This window comes from Bubalus kerabau, chromosome X (assembly GCF_029407905.1).
Source record: "Bubalus kerabau isolate K-KA32 ecotype Philippines breed swamp buffalo chromosome X, PCC_UOA_SB_1v2, whole genome shotgun sequence".
NCBI classification, from domain to species: domain Eukaryota; kingdom Metazoa; phylum Chordata; class Mammalia; order Artiodactyla; family Bovidae; genus Bubalus; species Bubalus kerabau.
Window position 1 is genome coordinate 130,426,052 of NC_073647.1, and position 16,552 is coordinate 130,442,603.

Here is a 16,552-nt window from a genome sequence, read left to right on the forward strand (position 1 = left end):
CACTACTTCCATGCTGAAACTATTTTTCCCTTTGACTTGTAACTCACCCCATATTCCTAGTTTTCCCACTTCCTTCTCACTGGTTTTTCCTTCTATGCTTTTTTGGTTCTTCTTTGTCTTTTTTTACATTGGGTACCCCAGGAATCAATCTTGAGGCATTTTATCTTTGCTCTGGTTTATCTTTCTCATGGTCATGGCTTAAAAACCATCTACAATATTTAACATCACTTAATTTTACACTTTAAAATGGTTAAGATGGTACATTAAATGTTATGTATTTTTTTTACCACAATTAAAAATAAAAACAAAACAAAAGCCCATTGATAGACTGATAAATCATATATGTGTATCCTCAGCTTGTATGTCTCCCCTTAAAGTCCAATGTCATATATCCAAATATATCCAATTGTCCAATAAAAATCTGAAACCTGATATATTCAAAGCCCAACTACCGATCTCCCACCAACACAAACATGCTGTTCTAGGTACTTCTCCCGCCTCTGTGAGTGGCAGCTACATATTTCGAGTTGCTCAGGCTCAAAACCTCTTTGGTTATCCTTAACTCTACTTTTTCTCCCATATCCCACATCCAATGTATCAGCAATTCTTGGTTTCTTGGTTCTACTTTCAATATATCCAAGACCTGAGTACAACTCTCCACCTCCGACATGCTGTCCCTTTTTTCCCAAGTCACCTTCATTTCTGGTCTGATTCATTATAACAGCCTTCTATTTGATGTCCATTAACACCATCTTCCTCCACATCTACTCTATTCTCAACATAGCGGCCAGAGTAATCCTTATAGAGCAAAAGCTGCATTAGACCACTCATGTTGTTACAACTCCAGTGGTTTCCAACCTCAATCCAAAGAAATTCCAAGTTCTTACAAAGACCTTCAAAGCCCATCCACACTCTGGTCTCATTACCTCTTTGTCCTCATCTCCCATGACTATTAACCTCACTCCTTACATGACAGAGGGAAAAAAACCTCAGCAAAAATCGATGCTCTAACAGGCTTTGTATGTATTATATACCATGAGAACAGGGCTACCTTATACATTTGTGCAGGCGGCACATTACACAAAGATGGGGAGTAAAAAAATGCTGTAATCTACATGAATGTTTCTAATGAAGCTGTGCAGTTCCTAACCTGCATGTTCTTAGATACTTGTCAATGGGAAGATAGAAATAAGTAGGATAAATCAGGGAAATATAAACCACATAACATAGTGATGAGTGTTAAGGAAAAGAAGAGACCTGTGCTGGGCAACACAAATCTAAATAGGATGAACTTTTAAGGTCTTCACAAAGAGAATGATCTTTAAATAAATAACTGGAGGAGAAAAGAAAGGAAGTCCTGTGCAAAACTGGGAATTGTACTCAGGCAAAGAAATAGCATATGCGAGGAACAATATGAGATGAAACCCATATCTGGTATGTTCTAAGAAAAGGAGAGAAGCCAATGTGGCTGGAACAGAGAGAACTAAATGGATAGTTTCAGAAAATGAGGTCACAGACATAAAGGGAGTCATGATTGTACAAGGTCCTGTAAGGTCTTTGACTTTCACTCTGAGTGAGAACAAAGCTATTGGAGGTTATGAACAAACCTAACTTCAGCTTTAAGTGGTAGCTCTGACTGAAGGGAAAAAAAAAAGATAGCTCAGTTGTTTTGTTGAAAAAGACTGAAGACTGCAAGGAATCAAGGGTGAAGACAAAGAGATAAGTTAAAACATAAGGGATTGGAGGTTAGGAGACTAGAGTGACAGCACTAGAGATGGGGAGAAATTTTACTGGGTTACTATTGTAAATTGTATCTGTTTATGCTTTTCTCTTGGAGAAGGAAATGGCAACCCACTCCAGTTTTTGCCTGAAGAATCCCATGGACAGAAGAGCCTGGCGGGCTACAGTCCATGGTGTCGCAAGAGTCAAACATGACTTAGCGAGTAAACCACCACCACATGCTTTTCTCACCACTTACTAGTTATGTACATAATGTGATAGATGTCTGTGTATGTATGTGTGTGTGTGTGCATGTGCATTTGGTATGAAGATGACTGAATTCTTTGCTTCTAAATGGCTGTTTGACTTCAAAATTAGGCCATGTAGATATGTCACTACCACAAACCAAATTACTCTTGTTTTGAACATTTATATTTTTTTGCTCACTTTAAATGTTTTCTAATCCAGAAAAATTTTGAGTGATTGTACCCATGTTTCAGTTCAGTCACTCAGTCATATCTGACTCTTCGCGACCCCATGAACTGCAGCAAACCAGGCCTCCCTGTCCATCACCGACTCCTGGGATTTACCCAAACTCATGTCCATTGAGTTGGTGATGCTATCCAATTATCTCATCCTCTGTCATTCCCTTCTCCTCCTGCCTTCAATCTTTCCCAGCATCAGGGTCTTTTCAAATGAGTCAATTCTATGCATCAGGTGGCCAAAATGTTGGAGCTTCAGCTTCAGCATCAGTCCTACCAATGAACATTCAGGACTGATTACCTATAGGATGGACTGGTTGGATCTCCCTGCAGTCCAAGGGACTCTCAAGAGTCTTCTCCAACACCACAGTTCAGAAGCATTAATTCTTCAGCACTCAGCTTTCTTTATAGTCCAACTCTCACATTCATATATGACTAATGGAAAATCCATAGCTTTGACTAGACAGACCTTTGTCAGCAAAGTAATGTCTCTGCTTTTTAATATGTTGTCTAGGTTGGTGAAAAAGTTGGCTTAAAGCTCAATATTCAGAAAACTAAGATCATGGCATCCAGTCCCATCATTTCATGGCAGAGAGATGGGGGAACAGTGGCAACAGTGGCTGACTTTATTTTTCTGGGCTCCAAAATCACTGCAGATGGTGATTGAAGCAACGAAATTAAAAGACACTTACTCCTTGGAAGGAAAGTTATGACCAACCTAGACAGCATATTAAAAAGCAGAGACATTACTTTGCCAACAAAGGTCTGTGGCTATGGTTTTTCCAGTGGTCATGTATGGATGTGGGAGTTGGACTATAAAGAAAGCTGAGCACAGAAGAACTGATGCTTTTGAACCGTGGTGTTGGAGAAGACTCTTGAGAGTCCCTTGGACTGCAAAGAGATCCAAGCAGTCCATCCTAAAGGAGATCAGTCCTGGGTGTTCATTGGAAGGACTGATGTTGAAGCTGAAACTCCAATACTTTGGACATGTCATGTGAAGAGTTGACTCATTGGAAAAGGCCCTGATGCTGGGAAAGATTGAGGGCAGGAGGAGAAGGGGATGACAGAGAATGAGATGGTTGGATGGCATCATCGTCTCAAGGGACATGGGTTTGGGTGGACTCGGGGAGTTGGTGATGGACAGGGAGGCCTAGTGTGCTGCAGTTCATGGGGTCACAAAGAGTTAGACATGACTGAACGATTGAACTGAACTGAACTAGGTTAGTTATAGCTTTTCTTCCAAGGAGCAAGTGTCTTTTATTTTATTTTTTTTTTATTATTTTCTTTTTACTAATTTTTTTTCTATTTTTTAACTTTGCAATATTGTATTGGTTTTGCCATATATCAAAATGAATCCGCCACAGGTATACATGTGTTCCCCATCCTGAACCCTCCTCCCTCCTCCCTCCCCATACCATCCCTCTGGGTCGTCCCAGTGCACCAGCCCCAAGCATCCAGTATCGTGCATTGAACCTGGACTGGCGACTCGTTTCATATATGATATTATACATGTTTCAATGCCATTCTCCCAAATCATCCCACCCTCTCCCTCTCCCACAGAGTCCAAAAGACTGTTCCATACATCAGTGTCTCTTTTGCTGTCTCGTATACAGGGTTATTGTTACCATCTTTCTAAATTCCATATATATGTGTTAGTATACTGTATTGGTGTTTTTCTTTCTGGCTTACTTCACTCTGTATAATAGGCTCCAGTTGCATCCACCTCATTAGAATTGATTCAAATGTATACTTTTCAATGGCTGAGTAATACTCCACTGTGTATATGTACCATAGCTTTCTTATCCATTCATCTGCTGATGGACCTCTAGGTTGCTTCCGTGTCCTGAGTATCATAAAAAGCGCTGTGATGAACATTGGGGTACACGTGTCTCTTTCAATTATGGTTTCCTCAGTGTGCATGCCCAGCAGTGGGATTGCTGGATCATAAGGCAGTTCTATTTCCAGTTTTTTAAGGAATCTCCACACTGTTCTCCATAGTGGCTGTACTAGTTTGCATTCCCACCCACAGTGTAAGAGGGTTCCCTTTTCTCCACACCCTCTCTAGCATTTATTGCTTGTAGACTTTTGGATCGCAGCCATTCTGACTGGCGTGAAATGGTACCTCATTGTGGTTTTGATTTGCATTTCTCTGATAATGAGTGATGTTGAGCATCTTTTCATGTGTTTGTTAGCCATCTGTATGTCTTCTTTGGAGAAATGTCTATTTAGTTCTTTGGCCCATTTTTTGATTGGGTCATTTATTTTTCTGGAATTGAGCTATAGGAGTTGCTTGTATATTTTTGAGATTAGTTGTTTGTCAGTTGCTTCATTTGCTATTATTTTCTCCCATTCTGAAGGCTGTCTTTTCACCTTGCTTATAGTTTCCTTTGTTGTGCAGAAGCTTTTAAGTTTAATTAGGTCCCATTTGTTTATTTTTGCTTTTATTTCCAATATTCTGGGAGGTGGGTCATAGAGGATCCTGCTGTGATATATGTCGGAGAGTGTTTTGCCTATGTTCTCCTCTAGGAGTTTTATAGTTTCTGGTCTTACGTTTAGATCTTTAATCCATTTTGAGTTTATTTTTGTGTATGGTGTTAGAAAGTGTTCTAGTTTCATTCTTTTACAAGTGGTTGACCAGTTTTCCCAGCACCACTTGTTAAAGAATGTCTTTTAATTTCATGGGTGCAGTCACCATCTGCAGTGATTTTGGAAACCAAGAAAATAAAGGCTGCTACTGTTTCCATTGTTTCCCCATCTATTTGCCATGAAGTAAGGGGACCAGATGCCATGATCTTAGTTTTCTGAATGTTGAGTTTTAAGCCAGCTTTTTCACTCTCTTCCTTCACTTTTATCAAGAGGCTCTTCAGTTCCTCTTCACTTTCTGCCATCAGGGTGGTGTCATCTGCATATCTGAGATTATTGATATTTCTCCTGGCAATCTTGATTCCAGCTTGTGCTTCATCCAGCCTGGCATTTCACATGATATACTCTGCATATAAGTTAAATAAACAGAGTGACAATATGCAGCCTTGACGTACTCCTTTCCCAATTTGGAACCAGTCTGTTTGTTGTTCCATGCCCAGTTCTACCTGCTGCTTCCTGACCTGCATACAGATTTCTCAGGGGCCAGGTAAGGTGGTCTGGTATTCCCATCTCTTTCAGAATTTTCCACAGTTTGTTGTGATCCACACAGTCAAAGGCTTTGCATAGTCAATAAAGCAGAAGTAGATGTTTTTCTGGAACTCTCTTGCTTTTTCAATGATCCAATGGATATTGGCAATTTGATCTCTGGTTCCTCTGCCTTTTCTAAATCCAGCTTGAACATCTGGAAGTTCTCAGTTCATGAACTGTTGAAGCCTGGCTTGGAGAATTTTGAGCGTTACTTTGTTAGCATGTGAGATGAGTGCAATTGTGTGGTAGTTTGGACATTGTTTGGCATTGCCTTTCTTTGGCATTGGAATAAAAACACCTTTTCCAGTCCTGTGACCACTGCTGAGTTTTCCAAATTTGCTGGCATATTGAGTGAAGCTTGAAGTAGCTTAACTGAAATTCCATCACCTCCACTAACATGGTTTGCAGTGATGCTTCCTAAGGCCTGTTTGACTTCAGACTCCAGGATGTTTGGCTCTAGGTGAGTGATCACACCATTGTGGTTATCTGGGTCATTAAGATCTTTTTTGTATAGTTCTTCTGTGTATTCTTGCCACCTCTTCTTAATATCTTCTGACTTCCCTTGTGGCTCAGCTGGTAAAGAATCTGCCTGCAATGTGGAAGACCTGGGTTCGATCCCTGGGTTGGAAAGATTCCCCTGGAGAGGGGAAAGGCTATTCACTCCAGTATTCTGTCCTAGAGAATTCCATGGACTGTATAGTCCATGGGGTTGCAAAGAGTCGGACACAACTGAGTGACTTTCACTTACCCATGTTTAGCCATGCATATTACTGAGTATATTAAGAGTACTACTTCATTAATTCACATTTAGGTACCATATTTGCCCCCTATTTCTAGAAAAATACACTTGATGAGATTGAAATAAATCTATATTTAGCTAAAATTTTTAATAGACTTTGCTGTTAATGTTGTTAGTCTTTTCCAGCAGCTTTTGAAATACTTGTATGATTTATTTTTCCTTTTAATGTGTCTCTCAAAAGAATTACATTACCATATTTTAAATTGTGCAATTTCCTTGAATTCTTTGGATAACATCTACTAGGTCATGAAAAATTTTTCTTTTAAGAATCTACAACATTTAGTTTGTCAATATTGCATTTCAGATACATGTATATTTCAGGAATACACACACACACACGTTCTTAAGTGAAAAATCATTTTTTTCTATTATGAGTGTTTTCTTTAACCAGTTTTGCTTTCAGGGCTAATGTGACAACCAATACTAATTGACAAGGTCTCCATATATCTCCTTGTTGTTTAACCACATGATTTGCAAAGTTTCTTCTAAGGTAATTAATTCTTTCATATTTTATACTTCTTTCTGGGACCTTCTGCTAAATAAGAGGTCAATGTGTCCCTGGTGGCTCAGATGGTCAAGAATCTGCCTGCAGCGCAGGAGACCCGGGTTCGATCCCTGGGTTGGGAAGAAACCCTGGAGAAGGGAAAGGCTACCCACTCCAGTATTCTGGCCTGGAAAATTCCATGGACTGTATAGTCCATGGGGTTGCAAAGAGTCGGACACAACTGGGTGATTTTCACTGAAACTGAAACTGTGACAGAAATGTGGGTACCCCATTTGCCATCTTGAACCTGAACTTTCTCAGGTTTGTACAAATAAGGCTTTAAGAAATTATGTATTACACTATTCCCATTACATTTTCTACTTTATATATATAATCCTAACTATAACCTGTCTTTGAAGTCAAATGCAAAATAAGGTTTTCAATTTATTTTTTAAATTTTTAAAATATTTATGGGCAATCCTTTAAAAAAATTATTTCTTTATCTTTGTTGCCGTGTGTGGGCTTCTCATTGTGGTGGCTTCACATGTTGCAGAGCAACAGGCTCTAGACGCCCCAGGTCCATAGTTGGATCATGAGGGCTCAGAAGGTTGGGCGTGAGAGCCTCAGAAGTTGTGGTGCATGGGCTTAGTTGCTCCAAGACAGGTGGACTACTCCCAGGCCAGGGATGGAACCCGTGTTCCCTGAAATGGCAGGCAGATTCCCATTTACTGCCCAACAGGGAAGTTCTCAATTTATTTTCAATTCTTGTTTCATTGTACAGAATTCAGAGAGTGTAGCCAATATGATACTCTTTTTGTATTATAACTTTCTATGTGGCTCTAATATAGTCAGTTTTGGGGAAAGTTCCAGAATGACTTAACAAAGAATTGTTCCTTGTGCACAATTTTCTCTATTCATCTTTTTGACTAAGCTTATTAATTCTACTTAAATTTTCTATTTTTTGTCTACTTTATTTGTCAATTTCTGAGAAAATACATGAAGGATTCCCTTTATGTGGATTCATCTATTTACAGTATTTTTGGAAAACATTTCATTTTACATTTTGACTTTACCTTATTCAATAAGCAATTATACTGAGCTGTTATATATACTCTTGATGGGCCATATCATTTGATGACACAAAAATCCAAGCTTGTTTCACTGAATGATTTTAAACTTAAATTCTACTCTGACTGATTGTATCACTAATAATCATATTATGCTGTTATTTTAAAAATCTGGATTGTCTTTATCTTGATCCTTATTTTTACCCTTATAGTACATATTTTTAATCTTGTTAAGCATAATTAGCAAATTTCTATTACTGATTTAGTCTAATTTCTGTCATACTATTTTGTTTTTCTTAATGTGATTTGAATTTTACACCTTTCTTTCTCCTTTATTTTCCTTTTCTCCTAGCTTGATTTATCAAAATTGGTTACTACTGCTTTTCTGGTTTTTGAAATTTTTCTACTTTTCTAGAAATTACAGACTCAAATCTACCTTCAGAAATTCATACAAGATGTTAACACAGTTTTGTACATTTTGTAGATATCTCTGTGTCAAAAATTAGACAGCATTTGTATAAGAGACTACTAGTTGTCACCAAAGTTGAGAGCATACTTCCCAGACCTCCATATTTGTGGTCAGTAGAAAAAGATCTAGAGAAACTTATGTTGGTGTGTTATGTGAGAAAGTATTGGGTACACTTCCTACTGAGAGAAAAATACTTGCCCTAGAGATCCACAGGGAAGCTGATTTTGAAAATATACATTCTACACAGAGGCAATTGCTATATACAAATAAATCTCCTAGGCTGTGTGTAAATTATGGTTTGTGAGCTAAAATGATAAAAACTTAGTATAAAAATAATAGTAATTAAGTTAGACTATATGAAATTGTCAAGAGTTGGCAGTTTTGACCTTGGAAAATGGGCAATTTCATATGGTTCCATTTAACAAGAAATTAAAATTATGACATGGGGTGTGAGAAAGTATAAATATAATAATTTCAACATTTTCCATTGAGGGAAGTAAAATATAAAATACTAAGTTGACAAGTCAAAAATAGATTATTATTACTCTAAAAGTATATATTATAGAGCTTACATTATATGTAATGTAAAAATAATTATTAGACAGCAGAGATGGAAAGACAGAATCTACTAATATACTCATTTTTTATGGTGGAGGGTTCAGTAAAGGTCTTAGGAATTATATATCATAGTTCACAAGTGTCATTGATTTTAAGGTGTACCATTATGATATACACGATTTTACTTTTAATTCAGAGTCATCAGTGTTGCTTCTTCTTCTTTATTTTGTCTGTGCCTCCAAGATCATTTGTCACGTTGTATTTCTTTAAAAAATTAAATAAACAGAAATGCTACAAGTCATCAATGATAGGTTCTCAAGATACCACTGTAATTATTTAAAACTAGCCTACTTTGGATTTTCACTCCAGCAATATTGCAAATACATCTGATTCACCATAAGCACTCCTGCCAATACGTTCTAGTGATTTAATTACACATCTTTTAATTTATATAATAAGTCAACAGAAGGATAAAAATTAACTGCCAAGCTTCTGAACATAAATAAAAACAGAATTATTTTAAAATATGCTTATGAAAAAGAAAGGGGGAAATATTAGACATAGATAATACACAGTAAGAGAAAAGGAGTAAAATCAAATCTTCTGACTACATCAATAAACTGTAAATAAGAAAAATTAACCTAATAAAAGAAAAGAATTCTTGTGGCATATGAAAAAGATTAATCTAAAACAGTTACACTGAGGGGACTCAGCCATACACACACATGTATCCATTCTCCCTCAAAGCCCCCCTTCTATCCAGGCTGCCACATAATATTAAGCTGAGTTCCATGTGCTATACAGTAGGTCCCTGTTCTTTATCCATTTTAAATACAGCAGTGTGTTTATATTCACCTGAAACTATCACAACATAGTTTGTTCATCGGCTATACCCCAATACAGGATAAAAAGTTTAAAAAAATAGCTAATATTTTAAAATAAAAAGTGAAAGAGTTACACTAATAAAAAGATGCAAAAACTCCAGAAGATGGATGAAAGAACATTTAAATAGTTTGTAAACAAGAACTAAGTTTGTTTAACTCACATATTGTTAACAGCCAGCATGCCATGTGCAAACAGGGGCAACTCGTATACACAATATATGTGATACTTTGTTGTTCAGTTGCTAAGTCATGTTTGACTCTTTGTGACCCCACGCACTGCAGCATGCCAGGCTTCCGTGTCCTTCACCATCTCCCGGAGTTTGCTCAAACTCATGTTCACTGAGTTGATGATGCCACCCAACCATCTAATCCTCTGTAACCCCCTTCTCCTTTTACCCTCAATCTTTCCCAGCATCAGGATTTTTCCAATGAGTTGGCTCTTTGCATAAGGTGGCCAAAGTACTGGAGCTTAAGCTTCAGCATCAGTCCTTCCAGGAATATTCAGGATTAATTTCCTTTAAGATAGACTGGTTTGATCTCCTTGCTGTCCAAGGGACTCTCAAGTGTCTTCTCCAGCACCACATTTTGAAAGTATCAATTCTCTGGCACTCAGTCTTCTTTATGATCCAACTCTAACAGCCATATAAGACTACAGGAAAAACCATAGCTTTGACTATATGGGCAAAGTGATGTCTCTGCGGTTCAATATGCCATCAAGGTTTGGCACAGCTTTTCTTCCAAGGAGCAAGCATCTTTTAATTTCATGCAATCACCATCCAAGGTAATTTTTGAGCCCAAGAAAATAAAATCTGTCACCTTTTCCACATTTTTCACATCTATTTGCCATGATGTGATGGGAGCAGATGTCATGATCTTAGCTTTTTTAAAGTTGAGTTTTAAGTCAGCTTTTCACTCTCCTCTTTCACCTCCATCAAGAGGCTCTTTAGTTCCTCTTTGCTTTCTGCCATTAGAATGATATTATTAGCATATCTAAGGTTGTTGATATTTCTTAAAGTAACCTTGATTTCAGCTTGTGAGTCATCCAGCCCAGAATTTTGCATGATGTACTCTGCATATAAGTTAAATAAGCAGGGTGACAATATATAAGCTTGACATACTCCTTTCCCAATTTTGAACTAATTCATTTTTCCATGTCTGGTTCTCATCGTTGCTTCTTCTCCTGCATTTAGATTTCTCAGGAGACAGGTATGGTGTCTGGTATGCCTATCTGTTGAAGAATTTTCCAAAGTTTGTTATGGTCCAAATAATCAGAGGCTTTCAGTTCAGTTCAGTCATTCAGTCGTGTCTGACTCTTTGTGACCCCATGAATCGCAGCACGCCAGGCCTCCCTGTCCATCACCAACCCCTGGAGTTCACTCAAAGTCACGTCCATCGAGTCGGTGATGCCATCCAGCCATCTCATCCTCTGTCGTCCCCTTCTCCTCCTGCCCCCAATCCCTCCCAGCATCAGAGTCTTTTCCAATGAGTCAACTCTTAGCATGAGGTGGCCAAAGTATTGGAGTTTCAGCTTTACCATCATTCCTTCCAAAGAATACCCAGGACTGATCTCCTTTAGAATGGAATGGCTGGATCTCCTCGCAGTCCAAGGGACTCTCAAGAGTATTCTCCAACACCACAGTTCAAAAGCATCAATTCTTCAGCGCTCAGCTTTCTTCACAGTCCAACTTTCACATCCACACATGACCACTGGAAAAACCATAGCCTTGACTAGACGGACCTTTGTTGGCAAAGTCATGTCTCTGCTTTTCAATATGCTATCTAGGTTGGTCATAACTTTCCTTCCAAGGAGAAAGCATCTTTTTATTTCATGGCTGCAGTCACCATCTGCAGTGATTTTGGAGCCCCAAAAAATAAAGTCATTCACTGTTTCCACTGTTTCCCCATTTATTTCCCATGAAGTGATGGGGCCAGATGCCATGATCTTTTTCTGAACATTGAGTTTTAAGCCAACTTTTTCACTCTCCTCTTTCACCTTCATCAAGAGGCTTTTTAGTTCCTCTTCACTTTCTGCCATAAGGGTGGTGTCATCTGCATATCTGAGGTTATTGATACTTCTCCCGGCAATCTTGATTCCAGCTTGTACTTCTTCCAGCCCAGCGTTTCTCATGATGTACTCTGTATATAAGTTAAACGAGCAGGGTGACAATATACAGCCTTGATGTACTCCTTTTCCTATTTGGAACCAGTCTGTTTGTCCATGTCCAGTTCTAACTGTTACTTCCTGACCTGCATATAGGTTTCTCAAGAGGCAGGTCAGGTGGTCTGGTATTCCCATCTCTTGAAGAATTTTCCACAGTTTATTGTAATCCACACAGTCAAAGGCTTTGGCATAGTCAATAAAGCAGAAATAGATGTTTTTCAGGAACTCCTGCTTTTTCGATGATCCAGCGGATGTGGGCAATTTGATCTCTGGTTCCTCTGCCTTTTCTCAAACCAGCTTGAACATCTGGAAGTTCACAGTTCACGTATTGCTGAAGCCTGGCTTGGAGAATTTTGAGCATTACTTTACTAGCGTGTGAGATGAGTGCAATTATGCGGTAGTTTGAGCATTCTTTGGCATCGCCTTTCTTTGGGATTGGAATCGCTTCTTGGCCTTTTGGCTAAGATCAAGTGTAGTATCAGAGGCTTTAGCTTACTCAATAAAGCAGATGTGCTTTGCAATTCTCATGCTTTTTCTATGATCCAATGAACATTAGCAATTTGATCTCTGGTTCCTCTGGTTTTTCTAAACCCAGCTTGTACATCTGGAAGTTCTCAGTTCATAATGTCAAAGGTAGCTCAAAGGATTTTGGGCATTACCTTGAAGAACATGAAATGAGTGCAATTATACAGTAGTTTCAGCATTCTTTGGCATTGCCTTTCTTTGGGGTTGGAATAAAACCTGACCTTTTCCAGTCCTGTGGCCATTGGTGAGTTTTCCAAATTTGTGGTCACATTGAAAGTAGCACTTTAACAGCATCATCTTTTAGAATGTGAAACAGTTCAGCTGGAATTCCATCACCTCCACTAGCTTTCTTCATAATAATGATTCTTAGGGCCCATTTGACTTCTCAATCCAGGATGTCTGGCTCTAGGTGAGTGACTATACCATCGTGGTTATCTCAGTCATGAAGACCTTTTTGCATAGTTCTTCTGTGTACTCTTGCCATCTCTTTTTCTCTTTGCTTCTGTTAAGACCTTGTCATTTCTTTCTTTATTGTGCCCACCTTTGTATGGAATGTTCCATTTGTATCTCCACTTTCCTGGCAGAGATCTATAGCCTTTTCCATTCTATGGTTTTCTTCTTCTTTTTTGGGGGGGAGGGGGCATTGTTCACTTAAGAAGGCCTTCTTATGTCTCCTGATGCTTAGGATTTAAGGAATACCAGCTAGAAGTCAGCAAATCAAGCAAAGATTAGGATCGAGCCAATTCAGAGTAAGGTACAGGCTAGGAGACAGACAATCAGAGTAAAGTACCAGCTAGTACTAAGCCAAATAGAGCAAGGTAGAGACTAGGAGTCAGCCAATCAAAGTACAAGTTAGGTCTCTGACAATCAGGGAAAATCACAGGCTGGGAGTCAGCCAATCAGATCAAAGTGAGGACTAGAACTGAGAGACATAGATGGATCCAGAACAGGGAAAAGATTTCCACTCTGCCAATGTGGGGAAAATATGTTGATTATTGACACATTCTGTGAAAGGAGTTATAATTAAAAGGGGAAAATGCTGGAAGAAATTCTCACCTACTGAGGTATGGGGAAATAATTCTGGCCTGCATGTGATTTATCTTGAACTTTAGGCTAACCAATACAGCCTGGTTATGGCCTATTAAGCATACATTGTACATATGCTTTAACCATTAAGAAAAAATACATTCAGAAAATAATACAAAGATGCATTTTGATTGTTATCCTCATTGTCATGTCTAGTAATTTTTAAGTGTTTGTCCAGGTACTATGACTAAGTAATATTCCCTTTCTTCTTCTGTACCTGTCCCTATACAAGACTGATGAGTATCCAAGAAAAGGGAGGGTTGAAACAGAACAGAACCCTATAATCCTTCTTCTGCACCCTCCAACATGTCCTCAGCCAGTCTTTTGTGTGTAGAAAACTTTAGTCAAAGAATAAGTTTAATTAGAAAAATGAGAACATGTGGAAAACAAGGAAAACAGTCAAAAAAGATCAAATAAGAATAATATACCGATCAAGCATAGACAGTGACCTTTAAATCTTTCTCAAAGCCTTGAGATAATACTCTGAGACATTTGAGATAATACTCTGAGCTGTCATATAGATACCAAACACTAGGGTGAAGAAGTTAACTTCATGATGACCATACTATACCCATGACATAAGGTGCCACAATTCTGAGAACTGGCCTCAAAGAAATGGGAATAAATGGACCCTGGAACTGAAGATTAAGGATACCTAAAACAACCAAGATGACTCAAACCACTGATGACCATTCTAAGATGATTATCAGAGCTGACTATGCTATTTCTGAATATAGCCCCCTCCTTCTGTCTATAAAAGCTCTTTCTTACCCCAAAGGTTGCCAGTGGTGGGGAGTTGGCCTTGGGCCTGACATTCCTTATGCCACCCCAGTTGCCAGCATCTAAATTAAGCAATATTTCCTTTCCACCAATCTGGCCTGTTTGTTGGCTTTTGAGAAGCAAGCAGTTGGAACCTACATCAGTTCAATTCAGTTCAGTTCAGTCGTGTTCGGCTCTTTGCAACCCCATGAATCGCAGCACGCCAGGTCTCCCTGTCCATCACCAACTCCCAGAGTTTATTCAAACTCATGTCCATCGAGTCAGTGATGCCATCCAGCCATCTCATCCTCTGTCGTCCCCTTCTCCTCCTGCCCCCAATCCCTCCCAGCATCAGGATCTTTTCCAATGAGTCAACTCTTCACATGAGGTGGCCAAAGTATTGGAGTTTCAGCTTTAGCATCAGTCCTTCCAATGAACACCCAGGACTGATCTCCTTTAGAATGGACTGGTTGGATTTCCTTGAAGTCCAAGGGACTCTCAAGAGTATTCTCCAACACCACAGTTCAAAAGCATTCAGTTCAACAGCACAGTTCAAAATTCTTCAGCGCTCAGCTTTCTTCACAGTCCAACTCTCACATCCATACATGACCACTGGAAAAACCATAGCCTTGACTAGACGGACCTTTGTTGGCAAAGTAATGTCTCTGCTCTTTAATATGCTATCTAGGTTAGTCATAACTTTCCTTCCAAGGAGTAAGTGTCTTTTAATTTCATTGCTGCAATCACCATCTGCAGTGATTTTGGAGCCCCCAAAAATAAAGTCATTCACTGTTTCCACTGTTTCCCCATCTATCTGCCATGAAGTGATGGGACCAGATGCCATGATCTTAGTTTTCTGAATGCTGAGATTTTCACATTTCAGTAACTATAGCACAGTCTAGGAGTCAGCCAACCAGAGCAAGGTACAGACTAAGAAGCAGCCAATCACAGCAAAGGAGATGCTAGGAATCAGTAGTGAGAGTGGAGAACAATCTAGCAGTCAGCCAATCAGGGGAAAGTAGGGGCTAGGAGTCAGCCAATCAGGGCATAGTATAGGCTTGAATCAGCCAATTACGGTAAGGTACAGTCTGCTGTCACTGCTGCTGCTAAGTCGCTTCAGTCATGTCTGACTCTCTGTGACCCCAGAGACGGCAGCCCACCAGGCTCCCCTGTCCCTGGGATTCTCCAGGCAGGAACACTGGAGTGGGTTGCCATTTCCTTCTCCAATGCATGAAAGTGAAAAGTGAAAGGGAAGTCGCTCAGTCATGTACAACTCTTCACGATCCCATGGACTGCAGCCTATCAGGCTCCTCTGTCCATGGGATTTTCCAGGCAAGAGTACTGGAGTGGGGTGCCACTGCCTAAGGTACAGTTTGCTGCTGCTGCTGCTGCTAAGTCGCTTCAGTCATATCCGACTCTGTGCGACCCCACAGAGAGCAGCCCACCAGGCTTCCCTGTCCCTGGGATTCTCCAGGCAAGAACACTGGAGTGGGTTGCCATTTCCTTCTCCAGTGCATGAAGGTGAAAAGAGAAAATGAAGTCACTCCATCGTGTCTGACTCTTAGCGAGCCCATGGACTGCAGCCTACCAGGCTCCTCCATCCATGGGATTTTCCAGGCAAAAGTACTGGAGTGGGGTGCCATTGCCTTCTCTGAAGGTACAGTCTAGGAGTCAGCAAATCAGACCAATGCACAAGCTAGAGTCAGACAATCAGAGCAGAGTGCAAGCTTCAAGTCAGCCAATCAGTGCAAAGTGCAGGCAAGGAGTTAGCCAATCAGAGCAATGTATAGGCTAGGAGTTAGCCAATCACAACAAAGTATAGGCCTGGAGTCAGCCAATTACAGCAACGTATCGGCCAAGAGCCAGCCAGTAGAGCAAAGTAGGGGCTAGGAATCAGTCAATCAGGGAAAAATACAGGCCATGAGCCAGCCAATCAGAGCAAAGTACTGGAAAGGAGTTAGACCATCAGAGCAAGGTACAGGCTAGGAGTCAGCCAATAAGAGCACACAACTGGGTAGGGGACAGCAAATCCTACCAATATAAAGGCCAGACTTAATCAGTTCAGCCCCCCCCAACAAGCTTTGAGTCAGCCAATCAGAGAAAACTGGGCTAGGAGTCAGCCAATCAAGACAAAGTAAAGGCTAGAATGAGCCAATCAGAGTAAGGTACAGTCTAGGAGCAAGCCAATAAGAACAACATACAGGCTGCTGCTGCTAAGTTGCTTCAGTCGTGTCCGAATCTGTGCGACGGCACAGACGGCAGCCCACCAGGCTCCCCAGTCCCTGGGATTCTCCAGGCAAGAACACTGGAGTGGGTTGCCATTTCCTTCTCCAATGCATGAAAGTGAAAGTGAAGACACTCAGTCGTGTCCAACTCTTAGTGACCCCA

At 39.9% G+C, this 16,552-nt stretch overlaps 2 pseudogenes; one reads left to right on the forward strand and one right to left on the reverse strand.

Annotated features, from left to right (window-relative positions):
* Positions 1 to 16,552, reverse strand: part of LOC129639922 (melanoma-associated antigen B3-like) — a 91,979-nt pseudogene that overhangs the window by 28,468 nt on the left and 46,959 nt on the right.
* On the forward strand, positions 12,235 to 12,341 carry LOC129640515 (uncharacterized; annotated as a pseudogene).